Source organism: Dama dama, chromosome 33 (genome assembly GCF_033118175.1).
Source record: "Dama dama isolate Ldn47 chromosome 33, ASM3311817v1, whole genome shotgun sequence".
NCBI classification, from domain to species: domain Eukaryota; kingdom Metazoa; phylum Chordata; class Mammalia; order Artiodactyla; family Cervidae; genus Dama; species Dama dama.
Window position 1 is genome coordinate 47,642,785 of NC_083713.1, and position 10,874 is coordinate 47,653,658.

Here is a 10,874-nt window from a genome sequence, read left to right on the forward strand (position 1 = left end):
AATTTGAATATCAGTTAAACAACTAATTCAATATTTATCATTTTCTTTTACTATAGATATTCCTCTACCTCAGTACCCTGACAGCCAGCTATAGTGGTAACGCTACATCATTGGATCTCAAAATTCAGACTTACCTGGCGTTCTGGATTTGATCTGACAAACTTGTTCCAGATATAATTCCCAGGTGACTCAGATGGTAAAGAATATGCCTGCAATGGAGGAGACACACGTTCGATCCCTGGTTTAGGAAGGTCCCCTGGAGGAGGAACTGGCTACCCACTCCAGTATTCCTGCCTGGAGAATTCCATGGAAAAAGGAGCCTGGTGGACTACAGTCCATGGAGTTGCAAAGAGTCATACATAACTGAGCAGCTGAGCATGAACATAAGCAGTCCAGGCATATTGCCCCCTTGTTCCTCGGTATTCTAGATACTCTCTTGCTTTAGGACTAGGCGTGGCATGTTCTGTCCACCTGGGTTGTCCTTCTTCCACACACCCACCTGGCTAACCCCTTCATCCCCTTCAAGTATTTACTCCACTTTTCAACATTTTCTCCTCAGTGAGGGACATGCTGACCTAAATTTCATACTAACCACCTCCATCCTTACCCTGGTCTAAATTTTCTTTTCCCACAGCACCTATCACCTGAGCATATTCTATGCCTTAGTTATCCATTATGGCTGTATTTATTGTCTCCCTCAGCTCAAACGTTAAGCTTCATGATGGCAAGGAATTGGCACATCCCAGACACCACAGTGCCTGATACAGAGTTGGTGCTCACCAAACGACAGAGAATTTGCAGTTTCAGATTTACATTATTTAAACTCTTCCAGCTTATAACTGCCATGCGTGCATGCTAAGTCGTTTCAGTCGTGTCCAACTCTGTGTGACCCTAGGGACTGTAGCCCCTCAGGCTCTGCTGTCCATGGGCTTCTCCAGGCAAAAATATTGGAGTGGGTTTCCATGCCCTCCTCCAGAGGATCCTCTTATAACTGCTATTTTGTCTTAATTCATTCACATTCCAGATTTTTGTGCAACTGAGTCCTGGCTTACATGAAACCTTCCAGTAGCTGAGGAGAGTCAGCGCCTTCTGCCTCAGGCTCCTCATTTGTTCACTTATTCATTCAAATAAACATGTGTTAAGGGGGCCTGTGCTTTCGATGGTATGCCAGGCCCTGGAGGTGAACAGAAGCATTAGACCCAGACCTTGCTCCTAAAGCATTCACAATTTACAGTGAGACTTTGAGCAAATTCACTATGGTCTGTGGGCTTCCATTTCCTCAGTCATAAACTGGAGATGGGAATAAACTGGAGGTGCTCACTTTATGATTATTTTATTCAGATAAAGTGAGATGACAGAGGAGTGTGCTTGGCCTGTATTCGATAAACAGCAGCTACTATTACCAATACTACCAGAACAAGCAGAGCTGTCCTACTTGCTGATCGTATATTCTACCGTGTGAGCAGTGCTTTTGGAGCTGTGAGGGTAAAACATTGCCTGGCCATGTATGCCAATCTTAGATAGAGAAGAGACTTGCTCAAAGATACACTGTGACAGATACAATAATAAAATTATGCACAAAAGAGAAGACAGAGCAAAGCAGGAAGTGACTCACTCCCAGGAATACAGAAGGACAAATGATTTTTCAAGTAGAAACACATGGGCATCAAAGTCAAGAGACTGACGGGGAGTCTCATATTGCTGGAATAATAGTGGATGGTAGTCAGCGGAGAAAATAGTCAATATCTAAGTTGTGTGGGGAGGGGCTTAAGAAGAGTATCTTATGTTGTAGAAGAGTTTGGGACTGGTTGTTGGGACACTGGTGACAGAGACACCATCAGACTTGTGTTTTCAAGGGTGGGTGTGCAAGAGCATGTACCGAGGCAGAGGCTTCTGCAGGAAGGTGGGTGGTGAGGAGGCTATTAGAAGGCTGTTAGAACAAACACTGAAGGTGGGCCTGATCCAGTTTCATGAGTAGAGAATTGCCGGATGCTGCCCGTTTGTTCTCTTCTTTTTATTTATTTGACTATGTCAGGTCTTAGTTTAAGGCCCATGGGACTAGTTTCCTGATCAGGGATTGAACCCAGGGCCCCTGCATTGGGAGCATGGAGTCTTAGCCACTGGACCACCAGGGAAGTTCCTGTTTGTTCTCTTCTGATGTGCTTCAACTTTTGAGAAAACCTCTCAAAGTGTCGGCATTGAGCCTCATGCACTCTCTCCTCTGATGAAGATGGATTGAGTTGACCACACGTCAACACTTTCTGAGCTACACCACAGTCATAGTTGGTAGTCTCCTTCTTGCCAAGAGGGCCTGTGAGTGGATTTTAACCTCTTGGCATAAACTGAAATGAGAGGATCTTTATGCTGAGAGCATAAACTCCCCACACCACCTTCCTTCATTCTTCTGATTGAACAGCTCACTTTGGGGTTATGATTCTAGAGACTAAATAAAGCTCTTTGCATTATAATTTTCTTCTTCCCTTTCCCTCCTTTTTAGGGATCACATGTAAATATTAAAATAGAAGTTTTCTTCAGGGCAAAAGCTATCCTACCAGAGATCAGCTACTGTATAACCATTTCAAAGACAACACTGAACGCTGAAGGCAGAGAATTTTCAGTTTGGTTTTGCTCTTCCCAGAATAAAGGCAGGTTAGACCACAACTTTGTTTTGCTTTTGAACAAAAGTTTCGGTCTAAGTTTTGCAAAGAAAATGCTGTTTCCTCAAAATGGTTAGAAAACAATTTATAGATGTTAGTAGGGAAAATGCTCTGTGCTCAGTCACTCAAGCTTTGTGGCCCCATAGACTCCTCTGTCTACGGAATTCTCTGAGCAAGAATACTGCAATGGATAGCCATTCCCTTGTTAATCTTTGCTTTCTTAGATAAGTGGGAAACTACTTTTTCAGCTCCCCTAAGACGTAAAACAAACAAAACAAAAAGATAACAAAACAGCAAAAACAAAAATTTCTTGGCAGATTTGTACTTCTAAGTTTTGTTTGAATAACTTCTGTGTTTTGTTGTAAGTAACAAGTTCTTACTTCAGGTTTAGAGCAGTCTTAGGTAACTTGAGACTGAACACTTTGCGGACACACATAATAGAAGGAAACATTTGAAGCCTTTGTTTACTTATCAAAACCACATTCTGTAGAAGAATTTAGAGCCAGGGCACCAATGCAATTTTTTGCAATTCCCTCAAGAGAAACTGGAGAATTATTTCAGTGGGATGGGAAGTCATATTGAACAATGTGTCAAAAAAGATTGCAGTGAGGTTGAAACTTAAAATTATCATCTACAGTTGCCTAAATTTCAAAATTTAGAGGAAATGAAAATTTGAAAATAGATGTAAAACTCCTCAGACAAGGAAATGAATAGTCATTTATTTAAGAAGCATTCAATGTGTCAGATAAACTTTTCTGGGCTCTGCAGGAACTGGGATAAATTGAAAAGGTGCCTGACCCAAAGTGCTTAAACTTTAGTGAACTTTTAGCATGGATGCAAACTAGGATTTGGGGGAAAGAAGAAAGAAAGCTAACATATCTTGGTTCGTACAATGATTTAGGCAATGGTTGCTTTCTTTCAATTATCCTGCCTTTTCGTGTCTCACAATTGCCCCATGGAGTAGATGTGGAAGGGTCTGTATTTTAACAGATGAACAAAGTTATTAAAATAACACATAGCTTGGGACTCCCCACAGTCCAGTGGTTAGGACTCCATACTTCCACTGCAGGGGTCCTGAGTTCGATTCCTGGTCAAGGAACTAAGAGCCTTGCCATGGGGTCAAAAAGTAAAAAAAATAATAAGAAGAAAAATAAAGTAAAACAGGACTTGCTCACATAGAAATGTCATCAACTTGCATCTAGAATGTTAAATTTATTTTAGTAGTTTAATTAAAAAAAAAACAAAACAGACAAAGGGTTGTATCTTCTGGGGAAATGCTTTCCAATTTCTTTCTGATATAACATACATGGGATATGATAGCATTTGGGCTGCATCAGGAGTGAATGGAAGAGGCTTCTCTCAGCCAGAAAGAACAAACCTCCTCCATCCTTCTCCTCTGCCTGTCAAGGCTGATGGAATCAAAATCTTGAGAAGCCTGTTTCTCATGTGGAGATGGTATGTTAGCTGGCTCTGTCTAAAGCACTCAATCAGTTAGCAGAGGTAAAGAGCCTGGAGAAAGATTGTGGTCCTCCTTGCTTCAATTCCTTCAGCCTGCTCCTACCCCTAGATCCTCACTAAAAGGTTAACATCTATCCCTATTTGCATAATGTAAGAGTCCAAGTATAGATGAGATAAATATTGTTCACATGCAATAGAAATAAATCTACCCCCAAAAAATAAATAAAATAAGCAAAGACAATTTGCAATGGCCAAAAAGACTCTTTATCAGGAATGCACTTATAGGAAAACAAAACTGTTGCTTCCAAATCCTAATTTTAAAAAATGAGATGAAAATACTATGTCTTAGGTTTCCTGTCTCTGCTCTTTTCTTACATATATTAAAATAAAGGCAAAAATTTAAACAAATTTTAGTATGTATTTTTCAGGAATGAAATCTGCATGGAGAGTAGAAAAGAAATGCTTTCATCTGTGTAAGGTCTTCACCAGCAAGGTGTCAATGTTATTTTTAATTATAACTTTCAACATTCTTCCTCTTGTATCCTCCATCTTATTGGTTGCATAGTCTGGATTTAATATTCTAAATCTTTTATTTTTTTTTTTATTTTAGTGTGGACAATTTTTTAAATGAAGTCTTTATTGAATTGGTTACAATGTGCTTTTGTTTTATGTCTTGGTTTTTGGTCATGAGGCATGTAGGATCTTAGCTCCCTCTCCACTGGAAGGCAAAGTCTTAACTGCTGAACCTCTAGCAAAGTCCTTAATATGCTAAATCTTGTCTCCTAGAGTTGCCTTACTGCTTTTTTCATTCCAAGGTAGGGTTTCATACACTTACACAACATAATATGTCATTTATATAACAATAAACTTGGAGGGAAAAAAAGGCCAGAAATGAACTTTGTGAAAATATTGGTAAAATATTTAAACATGTGACCCTGAAAGTAAGCTCTGGACATTAAGAAAATTTATATATGAGAAATATCACACTTTCTAATGATTTTAATAAAAAATTAATTATATTTAGATAAGTAGAATTTCACCAAAATTGGTACATTTTGCATGTTGAAACTGTGACATTATGCATTCATTAGACACTGATAGATATCTTGGTTAAAAAAATGAGCATCAGTTTTTATTATAACCCTTCACTAAAATGATTTCCACCAGAATGAATATAGCTATGTGGTCTCATTTATATACTAATTGATGTTATCATGTGGGATGATGGAAAGACCTGGATCTATGTTGCATCCTGACCCCGGCTCTTGGTGACTTAACTACCCTTAGCCTCATCTGTAAAATGGAAATTTACTTTAGAAATTATACAGTGTAGTAATTAGCATGCTGTAGCTGTTCAGTAAATGTTGCTTTTCACCAACTGGTAGTTTCAAGTCCTTGGGCTCAGAGAAGCAGAGGAAATTAGAGCTCCCCCTCGGGTGCTAAAGGTGACACCTAGGTGCCTGGGGCTAATCTCTGTAGAAGCTCTTCTCTCAGGAATTTGACACAAGCTGCATCAGCTCATTATTTTAGGCAGCTGATTCTATATCACTCTTAGTCCCAAATTTGTTCTTGTTAACATTTTGTAGTTTGGGGCCTAATTGAAGGTTTTCCAACACAAGCTCACCATGCATTTTGCAGTTTGGCAAAATCTATGATATATATTCTTTTCAATCCATGACAATTTCCTCTATCAAAGATTTGGCCTGAGGAGTTTGGCTCTCCTGACTATCAGATACTTACAAGTCAGACACTGGGAGGGGAGCTTACACACAAAGAAATTTTATTCAACTCAGTGGTAAAATAGCTCAGTGAAAACAAATAAACAAAAACCATTCTCTAGGCTTGTTTGACTAACAAATAATTCAGAGTTGCTAAATTCAGAATCATTTTTGGTAGTTTAGATAAAACAAAGGTGGTATTCCGGCTAGATTTTAGTAACAATCTTCCCTAACTAGAGCAAAATTCTGCTTAGAGAGCTGTTGAGAGCTTTTGCCTTTGTTTCATTTTTAATTTCAGAGTTGGGTTCTCTCCCAGATATTTAATCACTTACTCCTTGGTTTAGTCAGAGTTAGTTAAATTGTGCTGTGGTAATAAGCAATCCTATCGTAGATGCTTAACGACACAGAAGTTTATTTATCATTCATGCTAAGTGGTTCACATTGGTCAGTTAGAGCTCTGTTGGAGTTCCTAGGCAAGCCAAGTGGATAGAGGCTGCACCACCTTGTAGCTCTTGAATCTGAAACATGGGACCTCCTTAGTCCTGATGATAGGAGAAGAGGGAAAAATTAGAAACTTAACCATGCCTCAGACTGGGACTATTAATGAACCACATCCATTCATATTTGATTAGGTAAAATTGAGAATAGTAGAGAAGCAAATTGAATACTTGGTGAATATTACTATATCTCTTATTTCTCTCACTTTGGTAACTTTTAAATTAGTGCTCTGAGATTCAGTATTTATTCCCAATACAGGTAATGAACCTATCTTTTCCCCTAAATTCATCAACATTTGTAATTAAAACAGTTAAATTTACTCTTTCCTCAAAGATACCGGGGACTTCCTGGTGGCTCAGACAGTAAAGCGTCTGCCTACAATGTGGGAGACCCGGGTTCAATCCCTGGGTCAGGAAGATCTCCTGGAGAAGGAAATGGCAACCCACTCCAGTATTCTTGCCTGGAAAATCCCATGGACAGAGGAGTCTGATAGGCTATAGTCCATGCGGTCGCAGAGTCGCCGACTTCTTTCACTTTCAAAGATACTGGGCTTTCTCATTGACTCTGCTTTATAACACAATCCAGTTTTCTGAGATTTCCATTTAATGAGAGGTTTTTTTTTTTTTTTTTTTTTTAATGTATTTATTTTAGCCATGCTGGGTCTCCGCTGTGCAGGTGGAATCTAGTTCTCTGACCAGGGATCAAACCCAGGCTCCCTGCATTGGGAGATCAGAGTCTTACCCACTAGACTACCAAGGAAGTCCCTCCATTTAAGGTTTTGAATCATATTTATCTATTACTAACTTATACATTGGCTTATCCAAAAAAATACATTTTTCCTTTACGTAGCAACAAATGCACTGGCAGCCTGATTATTTGGTTCACAATGTATGTGAAAGGGCTGTCACAAAATCCCAAATCCCAAAAGCTTCTTTTTAAGCACAAATCTAATCATTTTTTCTTCCATCCACTACCTTCAGCAATAGAAGAGATGTGGGAAACACTTCTTCCTCTATATCCAATATGTGTTTTGCACTCTCAAAGGAAGTCACAGATAATACATGTTTTATATGTTTCCAGTTGTTGGTGATCCTGAAGGACTAATACAGAACTAAGAAAGCTGCCCTTATGTAAATCATCTTTGTGAAATGACAGCACTTAGCAAACAAGAGTTCGCAGTGACTGAGTCCCAGATACACACTCATAGCATCATCAGCATGACAATGGATTTTAGCTGTGGGCATGAAAGAATGTGAGTGACTAGTTGTGTGTGTGTGTGTGTGTGTGCATTTTAGAGAGACACCAAGGATTGATTGATATTCAGGGAACTTTGTGAATTCACGTCAGATTACTTGTAATACTGAAATTCCCAAATTCAATCTATTGCCAAGTTTTATTAGTTCTCCTCTCTTTGGACTCATTCTTTTTGAGCTTTCTTCTTCCCCACCCCCCACCTCCTTCTACTTTTTTAAAAAAAATATTAATTAATAAATCAGTTTTGGGGAGTGTTGCACTAAACCTTCATAGTTACTCTCAGGCTTTCTCATTTTAGTGGCTTTTCTTGTTGCAGAGCACAGGTTCTAGGCACGTGGGCTTCAGTCGTCACAGCGCTGAAGGCTCAGCAGCTGCGGGTCTCGGGCTGGAGAGCACAGGCTCAGTAGTTGTAGCACACGGACTTTGTTGTTCCAAGGCAAGTGGAATCTTCCCAGACCAGGGATTGAACCTATGTCCCTTGCATTGGTAAGTGGATTCCTCTCCACTGTACTACCAGAGAAGTCCTCCTACGTTCCTTGTAAGTTTTGTTTCATTGCCTTCCGAAGTGAGTTCAGTTGGTGGGATGGCAGTGCCTCTGTATGTGACCTGATGACGCTTATCTCTAGTTTGAACATCACACAACGGGATAGGATATGGGAAGGAGACATTGGCCTCTGCTGGCCTATTCTAGGGGTTGTGGTGAAGAAGTTTTGACATTTTTAATTATGCCTCTATGACAAATACTGCAAATTGACTCCTAATATCCATCTCCCCTTTCTCCCATAATCACAGAACAGACACATTGTAGCTGGTAACCTGGCCAACTATCTCCCTCACAGCTAAATCAAGCCATAGATTTTGGCCAGTGAAATACAAGAAATGGCATGTTCAGACTTTTGAGCAGTTCACAGAAAGAAGCAGTGGTTGCGTATGTTTGCTCCTTACTCCACAGTGCTGGCTGGAATTCAGAGATGCTGCTTCGAGTCTGAGTTTTATCTTGGACCTAATTTAGGTAAATGTCACAAGCTAAAGACGAGATGGAAACAGCATGAAAGGAAGAGTCTGGGTTCTTTATGACTTTCTGACAGCAGCCTATCAGCCCCAGCCACCATCTTCAGGCTCTGCGCGCGCGCACGTGTGTGTGTGTGTGTGTGTGCATGTTCATGCATGCGTGTATCACAGAAATATGTTTCTACCTGCTGCTGCTAAGTTACGTCAGTCATATCCGACTCTGTGCGACCCCATAGACGGCAGCCCACCAGGCTCCGCCATCCCTGGGATTCTCCAGGCAAGAACACTGGAGTGGGTTACCATTTCCTTCTCCAATGCATGAAAGTGAAAAGCGAAAGTGGAGTCGCTCAGTCGTGTCCGACTCTTCGAGACCCCATGGACTGCAACCTACCAGGCTCCTGCATCCATGGGACTTCCTAGGCAAGTACTGGAGTGGGTTGCCATTGCCTTCTCCGATTTCTACCTTACTTAAGTCAATTTTAAACAATTAATCAATTTTGGCTGCTTTGGGTCTTAATTGTAGCACATAGGATCTTCAATCTTCACTGAGGCATGTGGGATCTTTCAGCTGGAGTCTAGTTTCCTGACCAGGGATCAAACTCAGGCCTCCTACATTGGGAGCACGGGGTCTTAGCCACTGGACCACCAGAAAAGCCCTTCCAAATCTTTTTTTGATTTTGGGGACCTTAGTTTCCCAACCAGGGGTTGAACCCTGGCCCTTGGCAGTGAGAGCATAGAGTCCTAACCACTGGACCACCAGAGAATTCCCAAGCCAATTTAGTATTACTTTTTGGTCACTCCTGGTAAACTCAGACCTAACACATTCAACAAATAAAGGCGTTGATGGTCTTAACAAACATGAGCCTTCATTCTTGCTCCTCTATGTCTATGTCAAAACCCTGAAGCTTTGAAACATGTTAGGGAGCAGGTTGACTCTGGTATTTAATGGCTCCATTCTCTCTCACTCAACACATTTGTGGAACTAATAGCTGTATTCAGGATTCAGTGCACTGGTTTCCTCTTCTCCCTTAAACCCCTCCTTGGCTTATCTGCCAGCTGCTCGTCCTGGGAAAGACAGTCTCCCTCCAGCTCGGCAGTTCTGAGCCAGACTCATTCTTCGAACACAGCTGGGAGAAGTCAGGATTGGGGCTCCTGCCCAAGAAGGGCAGTGGGGAGCAGGGGCTCTACAACGTTGACCTCTTCAGTGTTCCCTCTGCAGTCACACTTAGCCAGGCTCCCATCACCTTATTTCCCAATTGTGGGCCCAGCCTCCAGCTTTCTGGTCCACACTGCAGTTGGCTCACAGACTCATCAAGGGTGAACACAGGGTAAGCATACTATAGGTTCTTACTGGTTGATTGATTGGTGTTCATCTGCTTTTCCAGGAGGGTCCCTTACAGCAGCTTTGGAAGAAAAGACAGCTGTCCCCCAAATGGTCTTGGTCAGTCCACCCTTTGTTCTGTCAACCAGCCCTTCTCTCTGTCACCAGGTAGGGCTTTGCCTCCACTACTGCTGCCAGCCTAACATTTCTAGACTATCTATCTAGGATTTATTAATAGAAAGTGGATGTATATGCTTCTTCTTGTGTATCCAACAAAAGAAGTGAGTAAATTGCAGTGGCAAGACAAAAACCCAGTTTTTAAACTCCAATAAAGTTGTCTAGGCTTAAATTTGAGAAGGAGAACACTGGTGCTCATAACTCACAAGCAATGGGCTTTGCTTGCTCATTTCTTGGCATGGCAACATAGCTAGCCTCTGAGTCAGATAGGTTCCTATTTGTATCACTGACTGTGTGATTTGGGGCATTTTTTTTTTTTTTTAACCTTCTTTAATCTCATTGCTCTTTCTTTGTCAAACAAGAATATTGATGTATCTATTTTTAGGCATGTTATGAAGATTAGGACTAATGCACAGGAGATGAAGTGACTGGCACATATTAGGAGTTCAATATACATTAGACATTTATCTCAATTCAGTTGACATCTATTGATTTCTTGCCACATTCAAGGAACTGTGTTGAGTATTGGTCAGCCATTGAGTTGACAAGCCTCAGGTGTGATGTTCTACTGAGTACAGCCAGCCTCTTCTCTCTTGTCCTCATCTCTCCACTTTACTGAACATGTTGGTGGGTGCTGGCCACAAGCTTCTTCTGATGAGAGCTGGGTCAGGTCAGGGCAGTCAATTTTTTTTTTTCACATGTTTTTGCAACGCGCCTGGTTTCCAAAGTGAATATCTGGACACATTCTATAAAGTGGTCTCCAGGAAAAAAAAAAAAAAA